Genomic DNA, 16867 nt, shown 5'->3' with positions numbered 1-16867 from the left:
TCATTTGGTCCTCTCTTCCGCCCAGTGAAAGTCAGTTCCAGCTGGAGTTTTGAGTCAGCTACTTTCTCCATCCATCTCTGTTCCTACGTTGCTGGCTCAGGTCCGTGGAGCAGACACCTTTTGTCCCCGTGCAGGAGCACCCTTGACAGGGCTAAACTTACGAGAGGTGTTGATCTCTACCATGGCGCCTTCACACAGGCAATTTGAATAAAATCCCTGCCTTCGCACTGTCTTGTTAGCGGTGACTCACTGTACTGAACAATTGAAGCACAGGGGTAACAGGGAAAGATCCCTCCAGTGACTGGGTAGACTTCAGGACAAGGTGTTGTGGATGGAAGCAGCTGAGTTTCCACCAGACTGAGGAGGCTTTGTCTTAAGAAGACAGAAGGAAAGACATCTGGGAGTGATTGGGTCACCCAGAGTGGCCAGGGATCGAGCCAGGAAATGCTCTCTGTGACTGGGACTCATGGATGTTTTTATTTTTCTCTCCAGAGAGCATGAATTCTGGCAGGCCTATTGTCTCTTAAAACAACCAACTCTTCAATTAAAAGTCCATAGTCTTTAATGGTCTTGAGCCTAGTTCCAAAACATGCCGTTCCCAAAAAGGTCCAGGAATAGGGATGAAGCTATTTCGATAGTTTCTATTAAACAAGACTGAAAATTCCATTTGTAAAATGATGCAACTCTGTTTTGTTTTGTCTGTCTGAATACTCTACCTAAGAATACATCACACGTGATTAGGATAAAGAAAAAGAAATATAGACTATGGCAGTTGAGCTAAAAAAAAGGTTTTTTTGATGCATCCCATAGGAGATCAGTGGAACATTTCAGTGCCTTCTGGCTAGCCAACGCCGATAATGAAAGAACTCTTAAGGGAGGTGAAAAGACATGGTAGAATATTTATGACGTTAGAAGAACCGTCTAGTGGTCACATAAAATGAATGGTCGTATGGTTGTAGCCTTACTAATGCTATTATTGTGGTCTGGGGTTGGGGGTGTTAAGTGAATTTCCCAAAACTCTTGGCTGGGAGATGGGTAGCTCCGTCTGTGAAAGGCCAGCCTTTGAGAGGAGGATCATTGCACCCAGAGAGCTATTTAGAGTTTGAAACAAATTGTTCTCCTTTTCAGAAATGGCAAAGTGGCCAGAATCATCAACTGCACAGCGCAGGGTAGAGGTAAAGTTGTCTTGTTTTACGAAGGGGGAGAGACCCCTGTTTATTGAGCACCTACAAGCACTAGGTACACTGTAGAGTCCTCAGTATACGTGAACTTACTTTAGTGTCTTACCAGCTGTGCAAACTTGGGCAAGCTTCTTAACATCTCTGTGCCTCCGTTTCCTCATCTGTAAAATGGGAGAAATAAGAGCAACACCATATCAAGTTATTTTGAATATTTAGTGAATTATAACAAACTTAAGTGCTTCCAAAAGTGCTTGGTATGTAGTAAACACTCAGTAGATGAGAGCTCGCATTATTATTTCATTTAATCCTCTCAGTGATACCGAGAAGTAAATAATTACCCTCTTTTTGGTGGGGAGGATGCAGAGGCTCAGGGAGACCAGGTTATTTGCTCAAGGGCTCGTGATGACAGGGGCGAAATTAAAGCTGGAAATGTCCCGCTGTATCCTGCTCTCTCCCTGCACATGGATCTCAGTTGCTATTGTGGTCTGATATTGGCTAGTTCTGGACCAGAAGTACCAAGGCTGGGGACCTTGGGGGAGAAGCCCCAGTTTGGAAAGGAGGTAGATGGGTAAAAAACAATTCCTTATCAAAGATGTGGCTTCTGTCCACCCCACTCATGCTCCCTCATGTACTGTCTGACCTGGGAGGCCCTGCTCAACAGATTTTCTCCCCGGAGATGTCTCCTGTTAGGAGACATCCTGTTAGGATGCCGCCTGTCCTCCTGGGTCAATGGCAGTCGTTGCGTTGAGTCATCACATTCGTAATCCATGTAGGTTAGATTTTTCTCTCCTTGGAGGGTCTCAGATTGGACTGTGAGCTTGTGGGGCTGGTATATCAAGAGTTTCCTCAAATGTGACAATCTTAGTATTAGTATTAGTAGTATTGGTAGTATTGGTAGTATTAGTGGTAGTATTAGTATTAGGATGGAAGGTGAGTAGGAGCTGATGAGAAACTTGGAAAACTTTTGCCCTTAACAGATTATTAGCCACGTGATTTATTTTTTCTTCCTTCACTTTCTGCCCCAGATCTGGGGGGAAAAATGCAAACTAAGGTTGTTGACTGGGAGCAGCAGCTTTTGTAGTTGCTGTTTTGGAAACAGGACTGGATTTTAATGGCATATCCTTGAAAGAAAGGTAAAATGCCCCAGTGACTAGAATTCTGAATGGGAGATGGATTGCTCATCCTCTTCTCCTTTCTCGGAACAAGTGCTCCGATGTGGGTCCCCTAAGAGGAGACAGAAGGTGTCTCTCCCACATTTCGGGAACACATGTGGGAGGTCTTCTGTGGGGTTATCTCGGCAGAGGGTGTGATGTAGGCCCCTGGGAAGGGGATCAGTAGAGTAAGTCAAGCAAAGAGACATCTACACACTGGAAGAGGTGTTGAATGGTACAGTACCCTTCCTGAGTGCCTAGGTTCTACTCACCTGACAAGAAGTGACACAGTTCTGATATGTTCATTTATCTGACAAATATTGATGAAGCACTTTCTATGGATGTACCAGGCTTGGTGGGAATAAATAGGGACAAACTACTGTACATGATGTTCTTGGTCTAGCAGGGGAAACACACATGAAAACAGTAATTATAATTCACTATGATACCTATAATAATCGGAATCTAAGGAATCCCTTAGAAGCACAAAGAAGAAGCACTCCAGTCTGAGTTTGAGTTCTCCCAGAAGCTGACCCTGAAAGAAAGATTTGAGTATAAATAAGTTACTTGAGAAGTACAGAAAACAAAGGTAGGGAAGTAAAGAAGTACACAGGGAAGGCTGCCAATAAGGGTGCACCATAACACTAGTATATCAGCTACTTATCGCTGTGTAACAAATCATCCCAAAACTTTATGCCTGAGAGCAACCACTGGCTATTTAGCTCCTGGTTCTGTGGGTCAGCTGTTCATCTTGGGCTCAGCTGCTCGGGTCTTCTGGTCTTCCTGGGCTCCCTCATGGTTCTGCAGCCAAATTCAGGTTGGCTCAGTGCCTCTGTTTGTGATGATTGGCTTGTTGTCGGCCGAGGTTCCTCTGCTGTCCTCCACGTGGTCTCTCATCCTTTAGCAGGCTAGTCCAGGCTTATTCTTATAGTATAGCAGGGGTCCAAACACTAGAACAGCAGTATATAAGGCCTCATGAAGCCTAGTTGCAGAACTGGTATATTGTCACTTGCCATATTCTATTGGGCAAAGCAAAGTCACAAGGCCAACTAGATTCAAAAGATGGGGAAATAAATTCTACTTCCTGATGGGAGGACCTGCAATGTCACATGACAAAGGATGTGAATAGGGAGAGGCTATCAGTGAGCCCATCACATCCACCTTCCACAATGGATTCCTGGGGTTTCATCCTGTAGAGAGAGGCTGGGGAATGGTAGAAAACACACCTCAAAATTATTGCATCTGAGGGGTGAAGGAGCCAGCGTGTTTGTACACCAATTACTGAGTCATTGAGTGAGGGCTACTCTGGGGTTGGGTGAGTAGGGACAGTTAATTCTCTGGCACTTCCAGCTTATGACAGATAGCAGCCTTATCCGGTTCTGGAAAAAGTCCCTTACATACACAGATGCAGACGCTGGCAGCTAGAAGTCAGCAAGAGCACTCAAAACAGTCTGAGGAGGGTGGCAGGGCGTGTGCACTGTCTGCTGCACCCACTTTCTCAAAGAATCTCGGTTGATGAATTAATTCTGGAATTTCTAGCAAGAGCCTTATACCAAGACTTCTTCCCATTAACTTCCTGGGAATGCTTTCTTCTCATGTTTTGCATGAAAATGTTTGCACTCAACAGTCTCTATTACTATGGTGACTTTATTTCCAATTACATTTGTCTGCATCTTGTTCTTTTCCCCCTCCTTTACCACGTATAACCACTTGTTGCTCACATGCTGAGGGGGCATTTGGCTTTAGAGCAAGCCCATGAGCCAAATACAGGGCTGGGAGCTTTGATCCCTTTTTCCTGAGGACAGCAGCAAAAGCAGGTGAGGGATGTGTCCACGGCACTTCCCAGGCAGAGAGGATAAGACCTCTGACCTGTCCATCATCCTGGGAGGGACCTGGGTGGAGCTGGGCCATGCAGCTGCGTTTCTTTGGAGCCCTGGCTCCAACGCAACTGGGGGTGGGGGGTGGGTAAGCACAGATGGTGACTCTGAGACACCCCCTCCGAGGTCCTACAAAGTAACTCAGACAGAATAGAAACAAGCCCAGCTCACAGGTTCTTTGTGGTTGGTGGTTTTCATGTGTGTGCCTGGAGCCATGGTGTATCAGGTGCAGAATAGGAGGTTGGTAGGCTGGGATTTGAGACACTTCTCTGAGGTGAAAAAGAAAGCTAAGTGGCAGTGGCAAGAGAATCACCTGAGAGGTGTCCAGGTCCAGTGTTCCACCCATGGCCTCTGTGGCAGTTTGGGGAGCCTGGCCTGTCTCTTGATCCTACTGTGACACGCTGCTAACCGGTGGAAATGACTTTAGAAAATTCCTTCCTATCTCAGGGAGGATCTGACTTACAGTTTCCTAAGCGGCCCACCAGCCTTAGTGTGAGGCCGGGGACAGCAAACCATCACCTGAGCAACTGACCGTTTTTCTTTGCTGGGCAGACTCAAAGGCGGGGGGTGGGGTCGCTTCCTTTTCAGGGCCCCACCACACATTAGCAGCAGAAATCTATCCCAACAAATAATGGATTTCAAAGGTGGCCCTCCTCCTGCTGAGCAGGCACGGATGGAGATTTTCCATCTGGATGGTGAAAGGATGGGGGTATCCTCAGAGGAGCATGGAAGGCAGGCTAAGGAGTAACCATGGCAACCATAGAAGAGGCTGGGAACCTGCTCATAGCTGGCCTCTCTCCCAAGAGACCTGGGGAGTCTGGGTCTACCCCACGGGTGTACCTCATAAAATTTTATTTGGTAGTATTTTCCATGGCTTCCAAAAATAGGGAACCAACCATTGGGGGTTTTACGTGTAAGCATCTCTCCAGCAGGGTAAAATGACATGGCTGTTACCTTCCTTCTTACTGGACATTGAGTCTGAGAAAAGGACCTAACGAGAGAATGAGGCAACTAGATCCCTCGCTTCTCTCAAATCGAGAGCAGACGAGGAGCCATGTGTTTCTCTGCTAAGATTTTTGCAGTTTATGCCGTATGACACTGTTGTTGGTCTCTTGCCCATCCCGCAGCCTTTAGTCACACAATTGCACAGTTGTCTGGTTTTCTGAAATCTTCCCCCACACAGATTTTTCTTGTTGTCTTGCACACAACCTCTCATTAGCACCTTTCCAGAATTTGTTCTGAGCCACTTAATATTACCTGGGGCAAATTGGAAAATGGCCCCGCTGCTCTCCACAGATGGAAAACCAAAGACAACTGTGGCTGAGGAGGGATGGTTTTTTGGCTTTGTCCCCAGAGGTCACTGGCCCCTCGTCCCCAGAGCCAAAGGTGATAGGCCATGGACTGGCCATAAATCACAGTTCATTATTACTGCAGCAAGAGGCAAGATACTATGTTAAAAACTTTTAGATTTTAGGAGCCTTCTTCCCTGACTTCATTCTAGGAGATCTTGATCCAAAAATGACAAGGCTGGGTGGATGCTATTGGCACCACACCCAGAATCCTGTACTGTGCAGGTGCCATGCTCCCAACTGTCTTCATTGTTGGCTCCTGAGGGTTCCCAGCTGCTCCACCTCTGATCTGGAGAATGGCCCTCATCTCATTGGGGTCCCCTGGCCTAGGAGGTTACACCCTCCCTGGGACACCCCTCAACCAATGACTGACTGATCTGGGGTACAAAAAAAGCCAGTTCCCTTGTCTCAAGTGCTGGTGATTCCATGCCATGGTTTGTGCTCTGGAGCCCTGGTGTGAATCAAGCCAAGGCCGACTCTACCCTAGATCGCAGCCTTGCACAGCTCCTTCCTGCCCTGTCCCCCTCCCCTCACTCCTGCTCCTCATGGCATCCCTTGACAAAACATCTGAATCCTTGTCAGAGACTGATTCCAGGGGACCCTACCCGAGACACTGTACAATTTAGATCTCACATTTTATTTGCTCGTTCCATCTCCTGGTCAGGCAGTCTCATTCTTTTTTAGGACTGTGAATTTCAAATTCATTGTATTAATCAGATATTAATGGAGAGAAACAGTTGATGGTGAGCTCTTTATCTGCCTGCATGTAGTTGGAGGGGTTTGGGGCTTTTTAAAATCCAGGCCTGTGGAGCGATGTATATAGGAGGTCCCTTCAGGTGGCGAGTGGGACTTGTGTCTGGTAGGATGACTTTTGGTTGCTTCTTCCCTGGGACTTTGTTATTTAAAAAGGATTATTCAAACACAAGAGATAAAAAGAGAGGGGCACCCTTGTGAAAGATGGCTTTCGCTGCAAAATGTCCTCACTGGTGGGGAACTGAAAGCAGTTACAGTCCTTGACAGTAAGGGAACATGCGATAGAGGATATTCGGGCGGAGTAATCACCCGAAGCACTGGGCTCTTTTTTGAGAGTGTTTTCCGTGTAATGAGACTTGAACAAGAGATGAATGCCATCGTTTTACTCAACAGTTATATCTCATTGAGAAAAAATAAAAGACAAATTTTAAATTTCTCTCTCTTTTTTTTTTTTTTTCTGGTGTGGAAGTACACCAAAAATTTAACCTCCTAAGCCAAAGAGGAGAAGATTCTCATTTTTGTACCTCCCTGCCCAGCCTCCCCAGTTTTAAAGATGGCTTATTGTTAGTCCTGGGATGGTGGAATGGGGGCGAATGAAGTCAACAGCAGTTACAAATATCTTCTTATACACTTTTCAGAAATGACATTCTTACCTTTCTTCCTAGTGTCAGAGGCTGAGCACACCGGCCCCCCCCCACTCTGCATGGCCTCTCCTTGCCATCATTACATCTGTCTCTCCCTCTTGGCTTCCCACAGAACAGAGGTCCCTAACCTCGGTCCTCTGCATAGAATTTATGGGGTCTGTGTACTTGGATAGGAAAACATCACATCTCTATCTTCACTGACTTCAAACTGAAATTTAGCATTTTATTCAATTCCGAATGTAGATAACAAGGCACAGTAATAGTAGCAGGACCTGTGACTGTCACACGTAGAAATCGCTGACATTTTCATATCAAGTTACAGCGTTGCAGAGATCTCAAAATATCATTTACATTCATCTCGACTTCAAAGTTATTAGATCCGCCACCAACTCTTATTATTTAATGTTGTCTAAAAAAGAACACATATTACAAAACCACACATTTTTACCTGTAATTATCATTGTATTTTATGTAAATGGTTTCTTTGTAATCCTGTTTTTCATTTTATGCATTTAGAAACATTTAGCTCTTGAGCTAGAAGCAGGTCCATTCATGTCACTAGACTGCCAGGAGTTTCTGGTGGCACAAAAAAACAAGTTTAAAAACCCTGTTCTAGAAGTTTTCTGACTCTGGGAAAAGATACATGTTGGAGAAACAAATATTTTGCTCTGATTACTAGAACAGACAAAAGAGTTTTATTATAATATCCAGAACTGGGACTTCATTATAAGGTCGTCGTCACGTTTCCCTGACGCCGTGGCTCTCAGTGTCTTCAGTACGCTGATTATAAAGTAAATATTCATTCTTCGTTCTTCGTTTATTATTTATTAAAGACACAGGTAACCATCCATCGCAGTTTCGATGAGCTCAAGAAAATGGTTTCAAGCCCAAAGCAGAGAAGCTGGGTGGGCACGGCGGTGAAGGTGGCAACTTCGTGGTGGTTGAAATGCAGCGCGTGGTGTTGTATTCTTGTGTCCACGTTCAAGACGTGCAGAGGTCCAGAGGACCCAGGTGGAACAGCTGCCTTCCCCTTGCCCCTGTGGCTAACTCACCTCGCAGAAAAAAAAAAATGGTCCCAAATCCGGGGAGGCTTGTAATTTCTGTACGTGTTATTGTCTGTGACCGTTTGTGTACCCCATTTGGTTCTTGAACTAGAAGCAGGGAGAAATTATGGCCACAATGGTGAAATGCGGATCAGCTTCTTGCATTTCGAGGGTGCAGTGGCTGAGTCGAATGGGTGGTTTATGTGTCGCATAGGGTGGTACCGTGCCATTGCTGGGTCAAGTCGTACATCACTGCACACCATCCCTGTCTTATGATGTCAGAACTCTGAGCAGCCCTCAGATCTTGGGAATTCCTCTGCCCTCCAAAGTATTCTTTGTCTTTAATCCAGTTGTTACAGTGAGTGAACCTCCCTGATTTGTTCCAGATGTCCTAAGATTTAGTGATTCCGGAAACTACTCCTAAAGCAAAGGCTGATGAGGATTTGAATTCCTCTGTTAGCTGGGAACCAGCAGTTCTTTTCACAGTTAAACAGATGGGGCAGGGGGAGGGAGCCTAAGCTGCTCGGAGGGACAGGGAGGGCCCTCTGGCTTCTCATGTTTGCCTCGTTACAAAGAGGATGGCCTTCGAAGCAAATACTGATTCTATCACTGCACGAGTTATTAAATGAGCCAGAGCTAGGGCCCAGTGAATGGTAGTGAAGTCAGTGAGGATATAGTATATTACTTTTTTAAAGTAATACATGTTTACATTGATGATCTGAATGTTGCTAGGGAAACCACTATTTTGGCTCAGATCACCTTAGTAAATGCTTTGGAGCATGAAACTGGCCAGGTGGGTACATATGAAGGAGATAGAGGCATTTCTGGCTCCATGGAAGTGGTTTTCCAACCAGAAATTCAGTTCCAAGAATCATTTCCCTGACCCCCTATAAACTTCAATTGATGTGCCTTACAGAGGTGTCTCATGATCTCTATCTGGAATTAATAACCATATGGGTCTATCTTGCATGATTAGGAAGGATTTATAAAGCAGGGTGACATGTGAAGCACATCTCAAACTACATGGTCTAATGACCCACCGTTGGAAAAAGCTGAAACCTATATCCATCCTTACAGTTCAATGATAGTAGTATTGGTTTATGCAGTATTTCAGGATATAAACAATATGAGTATTTAAGCTACTTAAAGTTGTGGGTTTAAAACAAAAGCATCAATTAATTAATGTAGACTATTGCTGTTTAGATTTTTTTTTAAGTGTGTCTGAACGTAGACAAATGTCCACATAGATACTGTCAGGCAGTCTGGGACAAGGCAGAGATCCAGCTGAAGCCCGGCTGCATGACAGGGATATGTGTCCAGGGAAGCCAAAGGCAGGACAGTGGGAGAAGCTGGGTGGTGGCAGAGGTCGGGTGGGGACACTGGAGAAGCAGGCCAGTCTTAGATGTGACCCTGAGTACTGAACTAGGTGTAAGGTGTGAGACAAGAGGGTCCTGAGCAAATCAGCATGAGAACATCTGATGGTCTAGAGCAGGTGGCTCAGGGCGGAGCTGTCAACCACAGGAGGTTGCCTGAGGCCTGGGTTTATGTGGGGCCAGGAGGATAACCACAGAACATTTAAAAATATATATTTTTTTTATTAAAAAAAAGATACCTTTTTTGTTATTCTTGGTTAGTAAAATATATCCCTAAATATTTGCCATATTTTCCATAAATATAAATCAGGAAACTGTAGTGATTTTTTTTTTTTTTTACAGCAGTGAAAATTTGTATTTGGATTCTAAATAAATTGATCAGTGAGACCGCTGAGAATCCGAAATAATAGGCAGTCACTAACTAAAATGAGCCAGCAAAACAAAACAGTTTTTTATAACCTCTAGGAAAGAGAAATTTTGGAGTTTTTACTGGAACGTTCCATGAGAATTGACTCCTTTGTAGTCTCTCGCTGTACTTCAAGTTTTCCTTGTCCAGAGTTCTGTCATGTGAGATGACTGCATCTTGGGAAAGGGAGAACTTCTCCTGCTTATTGCAAGACGAGAGAGAGGGACTAAGACTCTGAAAACAGGGTACGTAATGCTCAGAGCGTACAGAATTAGGTGAGGGCATCCTACTTCTAAAGGCTGATATTGGCAGTTTTATTCTTTGGAGACATAGAAATGTTGGGGTTTTGAGAATGGGTTTTTATATTGTTTGGTCTAGATCACTAATCTTCTGTCAAGGGGAGTCAGCTGGGTCACCGAGGGGAGGCCTCCAGTTTGGCTTTTTGTAAATGCTTCTGTAATGACGCCAGGGAACTTTGGAACAACTCTCAGACACAGCAGTAAGACTGACTGTGAAAGCTCCTAGCCAGAAGAGGTGAACAGAGGCTGAGGAGTAAACACCGTAACATTTGGGGACAAAATGGTGTGAACATTATTGTGCCGAGGTTGGGGAGCTGAGGGCAGGCGCTTACAGATGCGTGCCCTGCAGAGACGGGCCCCGAAATAGTGTTTGCGGCTGTCTGTATCTTCCCAAATTGAACTCTAGTCATTCTCGCTAAATGAATCGCAGTGGGGAAGCTCAGAAATACGTGCCCCTCAGATTTAACAAGGGTACCCTCCTGTGCGTCTTACCTTAAGGTGCACTGGGTTAGGGCAGGGACAGTAATCAAATTACCTAATAACCTTCAAAGCCTTGACTTGCCTATCTTTAAGAGCAGTTGCCAGCCATAGACAACCAGTACAGTGCTTCTCATGAAGCCACTGGCGGTGAGCCCTGGGCACGGGGTGCGTTTGATCTCCCACATCAACATTTGTCAGGGCTATGAGGCCTGAGTGGGCTGGGAACATCGGTGGAAATGGAGACTGTGGCACCTGAGATGGATCTTTGTGACAGTTGCTAAGGAAGGAAAGTGAACAGGATGTAGATCACAGGGGGTGGTGCGGTGGAGTGTCTCCAGGGCCTTGGGTCCCTTTTAGACATTCAGAGGTAACAGGACTAATCGTTCTGATCTGCCAGTGACAAGCCTCACAGGCTGGCTCATTCTCCCTGTCATAAAGCTGCATCTCCCATTCTAAGGACCCGGCAGCAGGCACTGTCAGCGCTATCTACACCCCTTTTACCCTTGTGTGTGGGGGGCTGACTTTCAGCTCCAGTAACTGCATCTCTGCCTATTCTGCCCACCAGGCCGGAGGTGCTGGGAATACATGCCCTCCCTTTCCAACAGCAGCCCTCAACCGATGACCATCAGCACATACATACTTTCCTCACCTCACAGATGAGATAACTGAATTTCCCGGAATTCCCCACCAAGATAAAGCTTCAGGTGCCCACAGGGGTGACTGACTTGATGTCTAGTCCTTTATCGGTTGCCTGTCCTTTCATGTCTCACTCTATCCCTCCCCTACTGGTGTTTTCTGGGACTATCTCCCAAATAAACAGCTTGCTCTCAAACCTGCCTCCGTTGGCTCCTGCAAGTCCCAGGCTAAGACATTCCTTATTGGCCAGGTCTGTGTGGCTTGCTTCCTCTTGCCGACCACAGCACCTGTAACCAGTGAGGTTCACCTGCACAGTGTGCAGCTCTGAGCATCAGGTTTTGGTGAAACTCAAAACTACTTTGTGAGGGGAAAACACATACGTGGCATGCTTTTTCATTTTTTGACATTTCACAATATTTGTTACAGCATTTTGCAAGCAAGTGAGTTTTAGGAACTAAATATTCAATTTTATTTTTTTAATACTTTTTACCCAAATTTATTTTCCCTAGACCTCTACTTTGCAAGTAACATGAGCAGATATGTACTATTGAATATTAATCACAAATCAACCATATTATATTGTTAAAAGTAAAATACATAGAATTTACTGAGAATCTAGAAGAGTCCTGACCAATAGAAATACAGTGCAAGCCACGTATGCAATTTAAAATTTTCTGGGAAAAAAAAAAAAGAGAAAAGAAAATTTTCTGGTAGCCAGGCTGAAAAATCAAAGTGAAACTGATAAAATAAATTTTATTTAATATAGCAAAAAATCATTTAAACATGTACTTAATATTAAAACAATGATTGAGATTTTTTTTTACATCCTTTTTTTATTGTATTGTGCTAAGTCTTAGAAATCTGATGTGCATTTTACACTTAATGCAGACCTGTCACATTTCAAGTACTCAAAAGCCACACGTGACTAGTGGTTACCATATTGGACAGCACAGGCCTAGACCTAGAACATGCACTCCAGAGTTGTCTGATCCATTAGGCAAGGAAGCCAATGTTATTATGCACCAGTTCCCATCCATCATTCGTTGAGGGCTGCTACTGGCTGTCAGGGGCTTAATTCTTTGGCTTGCAGAAAAAAGTCTTCCAGCAAAAGATGGGGATGTTGGCAGATGGAACCGTAGCACTTGCAGGCTACAGTGATGAGACCCTAGGGGACAGGGGTACAACCACCTGTAGCCTACTAGCCTACTACATTTTGTAATACTTTCACTTTGCTGCCTTATTGTTTATTAACAAAGTACTTGCAACACACCGGCACGGGTCACTCAAGATAACATGGTTAAGTGTTCACTTAACAAGGCCTAGAGGATCAACTCCAAATTCTGACATTGAAGGTTCATGGGGGATCTGGATGCATCCTACATATCATACTTGCCTCTCACTCATCTTACTGCTAAAGATGTCCTTTTCTTGGTCCTTTCCACATTATTGTTATTTCTGAGTCACCTCCATCCCTTTATCTGTTGTTTATTTATTTTTCTCTGCCTGGAATGTACTTCCCATTTCTTTGTCCACCCATATGTTCCTCATTCTTTAAGACTTGGCTCAATTCCTACCTCTCTGGGAACTTCTTAGGGTAACTTCAGTCTACAGTGATTTCTTCCTCCTGAATTCCCCTTGCACCTTGTTCTCTACCTGTTCCTTCGGCATGGCTGTCTCAGCTTCGTGGTGTATTTACTTCACATCATAATCAGTTTATTTGGTACTTTGTGTTCACATCCCTCATGGGAAGATGTCAGATGAGTAACTGTGGTTTTATGGGTTTTTTTCATATTTGTAAATTTAAGCACTAATAGTTGAAAAATAATTTGTTACTTGTCAACAAAGCACCAAGGAGGAAGTTGCCCAATGATGATGCTAAAGGCATCTGGAACCATCCTGAGTTGCCTGCGCCAATTTCAAGGAAAATCGTCAAAAGGAAAAATAAGCACTTTGGAAAGCTTTTGTAAAGAGATGACACCTCCCGATATTCTAAATATTCTAAATGCTACGGAAGCAAACATAATTTCATTTCTCTTATTATAGCCAAATAGGTTTTGTGTGAATTTTATACTGTTCCGTTGTATTCTGCTATACTTTAAGAGCAATGGGAACTGAGGGAGGGACACTGGACCAGGAATCAAGAGGGCTGGCTGCCTGGTGAGCAGCCACGGGAAAGTGGTTAACTCTTTGACCTTTATCTGCAAAATGATGACTAATGGGCCCCCATCCAGCTATCAAATTTCATTTCTGATTTTATGATGTCTTCCCATTTTTAAGACTAGGAAGCATTGTTTATGGTTTTAAATTACAGTGGCTATAATTTATGTCAATGCTTTTATGACACATTGTTGAGAATGTCTGTGATTGGTTGAGTGCTAAATCCTTACTCAAGAATGCCGCCCCTCCCCCCCCCGCCCAATTTTCTCATTTTCCTATGGAAGACTGATCTGCTTCACAATGTCCTTTTTAATTTAATTTTCATGAATGGAAAAACTAGGAATTGCCTGTGCGTGTGCACACAAACGTGCATTCACGTGCAATCACTCTTAGCAACATTTTTGTTGATGGGACTATCGTCCCATTAATTGTAGGACTTCTGGTTTACCTCCTTAGTTAGTAATGCCTTGCCTAACGCTTTCTGTTATACTTCTCCTCCCCCCACTGCCCCTGCAGAATCCCTTCTTTGTACTCTCATAGCACAAAGATGCTTAAGGATACTTTCTCACCCCCTGGGTCAGCATTCAGCACACATTGACATCGTGTCTTCATGTTTGTCTCCTCCACTAGACCGTGAACTCCTTAAGGTCTAGGATCTGTATCCCTGGCGCCTAAGTTAAGTTTTTTAAAGTAACGAATGGATAGATAAATGACTAGAAGGAAGAAGGGAGGGAGGGAGGGAGGAGGGAGAATGGAAAGGAGGATGGAGGGTGGAAGGCAGGAAGGAAAAATAGATAGATTTGGCTGCCTACTATTATTCTCCTAGTTGTCATCATTATTCAGTATAATTGTGGTTGGCAAGTATAATAATAATGATATAACAAGAAGTTTTTAAAACTCAAATACAGTTGACTAGAATGCATTTGATTAACTCCTATATTCGTATCCTTTGCTCAGGCTAAATTTAAGCTAGCAGCAAAAGAAAATACAAGTATTATATTTTATGGAAGGTAGGGTATAATCACAAATTATTTAAATAAAGTCACAGTTTATATATTTAAGACTTAAAGGAAGATCTAAAATGATTCCATAGGAACCTAGTTATTAAACACCATTAAGCTACTTTAGTTTCTTCTCTTAGCATCTTCACAAAAAATGTTTGTTTCCATGATAGTAGAAGGGAAAGAATTTACTTAATGGTTCAGCATATAATTGACATGGGAATATACTACATTTCCTTAGTAAGGCGCTTCAAAGGGTCTATGCACTCTTAATGTAAGGGGATGAGCGAGGTCAGAGGACAAGTTCCACACTGATCCTCAGGCACCACATAGCCTCGAAGATGGTGGCAGTAACAGCTGACATTTGAAGTACGAATGAATTGTTGCTGCTCTTCGATATAAACCCAACATATTCAAAAACAGCTGCTATAAGATATATTAGGTCAGTTATAGTTGTTCTTTTTGATAACATATGAGCAGTATATTTCCAGCAGGCTATAGGTATGCGGTAAGATAAGCTTTACAGAAACTGTATGGTTTGTTTCTTATGTTGACTATTAATAAGGTTTTTCATAAAAAAAAAGTACATCAGAGTGCTTGGTGTACAAAGTAATGTGAACCACTTAGAAGACTGCACAAGCAAACTAGAATTAATGAAAAACTTTTTCAGGGAAAAAAATTTCTTGAAAATTAGAAAGATCGTTCTTTACTAAATAAGTAAGTACCCATGGAATGTCTGGCACAAAAACCCTGTGCCTGGTCATTTACTCTTTTGGCAGTCCTGTCAGAGAGGTTGGCCTGCGTGGAGTCCTGTTCTTTTCAGATGTCATGAAAAGATGTTTCTTGCCAAAGCCCTTCCCGACTGAGATGGAGTTTATGTAAGAGCTGTATCTCCGACGTCCTTTATGCCAAAGGAAGTTTGGCACTAGCTCCAACTCAGCCCCTACATAGCTGGGTGACCTCAATCAAAGTGGGTTCCCCTCTGAGGGGGGTTTCAGCTTCTTCATCCATAAAATGCAAAGGTTGAGCTGATGATCTGCTGTGGAGGTGTCGTGCACGTTCATTCATTCCACAAGGGTTTGTTGAACACCTACTTTGTGCCAGGCACAACTCTGTCACGGGCAGTTCAGTGATAAGCAAAACCAGACAGTGGTCCTTGCCCCGTGGTGCTTAGATCTTAATAGGGGAAAGATAGTCCTTAAGCAAATAGCTGCACAAGTAAATGTGTCATCGCAGCCTTGGTGGAGCACATGGGGCTGGGGGAGCTCATAAAGGGGAGATTTATTTCACCCAAGACGGAGGTCAGAAAGGACCTCCTAGGGTATGACAGGCAAGGGGAACATGGGCTGCAATGGCGAGGGGTGGTCTTCAACAGTATAGGAGGCACTGCGTTCTCAGCCCACTACAACTCCTTGGCCAGCCACCTTATCTCTCTGCATCTCGATTTCCTCATCTCTAAAAATGGAACTAACATCATGAACCTTTAGTGGTGTTGTAAGGTTTCAGAAAGACGACATATTTGAAAGTACCCAGCACCAGGCAAATGACATTAGGTTTCATTTCTAAGAATAGCTTTGAAAGCAGAGAGGTTCTATTTTATAAATGGGTTTTTAGCTGTAAAGAAGGAGTGAAAACAGCTTTGAGTCCTCTTGTTTTAAAATGTTTGAGTTCACAGTTTGTTCTGGAAGGTGCCTGACTTCCCTTAATCACGGAGCCATTTTTTAATCACTTGACTTTGAAACCCCAGGAACGACCTCGCTTCATGATTAAGTGGCAAAGGCCTAAGCTTAGGGGGCTGGCAGAAGGTTAGACATCCCTGGCCTGATCCCCTGCCATTTACATACAAGAAAAAGAAGCTGATCACGAAAAACAAAACTGGAATAAGGAGGCAGCCCCGTGCCCCATGATTCTGTGCTTTTCTATACTGTCTCTCAGCTTGCTTACTACTCCGTTTAGAAAGTAGGGATAACCTCTGAGGCAACGGGACTACTTGTGAGGGCTTGAGATAAAGCGAGGTTAGCTCGCTCGCTCTCTCATAACTCCTTCAAGGCCTGAAGATTATTCCTTTAATCTTACAAAAGCAAACAGGAGGACAGAAATAACCCATCAATTGTTTAAAATTAAAATGGCCAACAATAATAAATAATTGCCACAATAGCTTGAGGTCAGGGTAGTGAGTTATTGGAGGCCATTCAAGAATTCGAAACTTTTCTCTAAGTTAATTTTTCACATCTTGTTTGGATCCTTGGAGCTCTTGCTTCCAAAAACAAGACCATCAGATCTCTCCTCGCACATGTTATTCTTGTTGATGCGCCAGGCATGCAGGAAAGTGAGGTCCTCTCTTCTTGGATGGGTAGCGATGATCCCTCCCCCCAAAATCTGTACTTCAAAGTATGATAGCCCACTAAAATTTTGGTTAGTTCTCTTTCCTTTCATGCTCTGTTAGCTATACCAGTGGTTACAAACAACAACAAATATGCGCTGGTTAATTTAAGCAGAAAAGGAATGTATTGCAAG

The 16867-nt window shown here is 43.8% G+C and overlaps 1 protein-coding gene across 1 annotated transcript in view; it reads left to right on the top strand.

Annotated features, from left to right (window-relative positions):
• The window catches only part of ITGA9 (integrin subunit alpha 9), a 295468-nt gene that overhangs the window by 172939 nt on the left and 105662 nt on the right, over nucleotides 1-16867 (top strand). The window lies entirely within an intron of this gene.

Source organism: Pteropus medius, unplaced genomic scaffold, assembly GCF_902729225.1.
Source record: "Pteropus medius unplaced genomic scaffold, Ma_sr-lr_union100, whole genome shotgun sequence".
Lineage (NCBI taxonomy): Eukaryota > Metazoa > Chordata > Mammalia > Chiroptera > Pteropodidae > Pteropus > Pteropus medius.
Note: the sequence above shows the minus strand (reverse complement) of the source record. Positions and strands in the feature narration are given on the sequence as shown.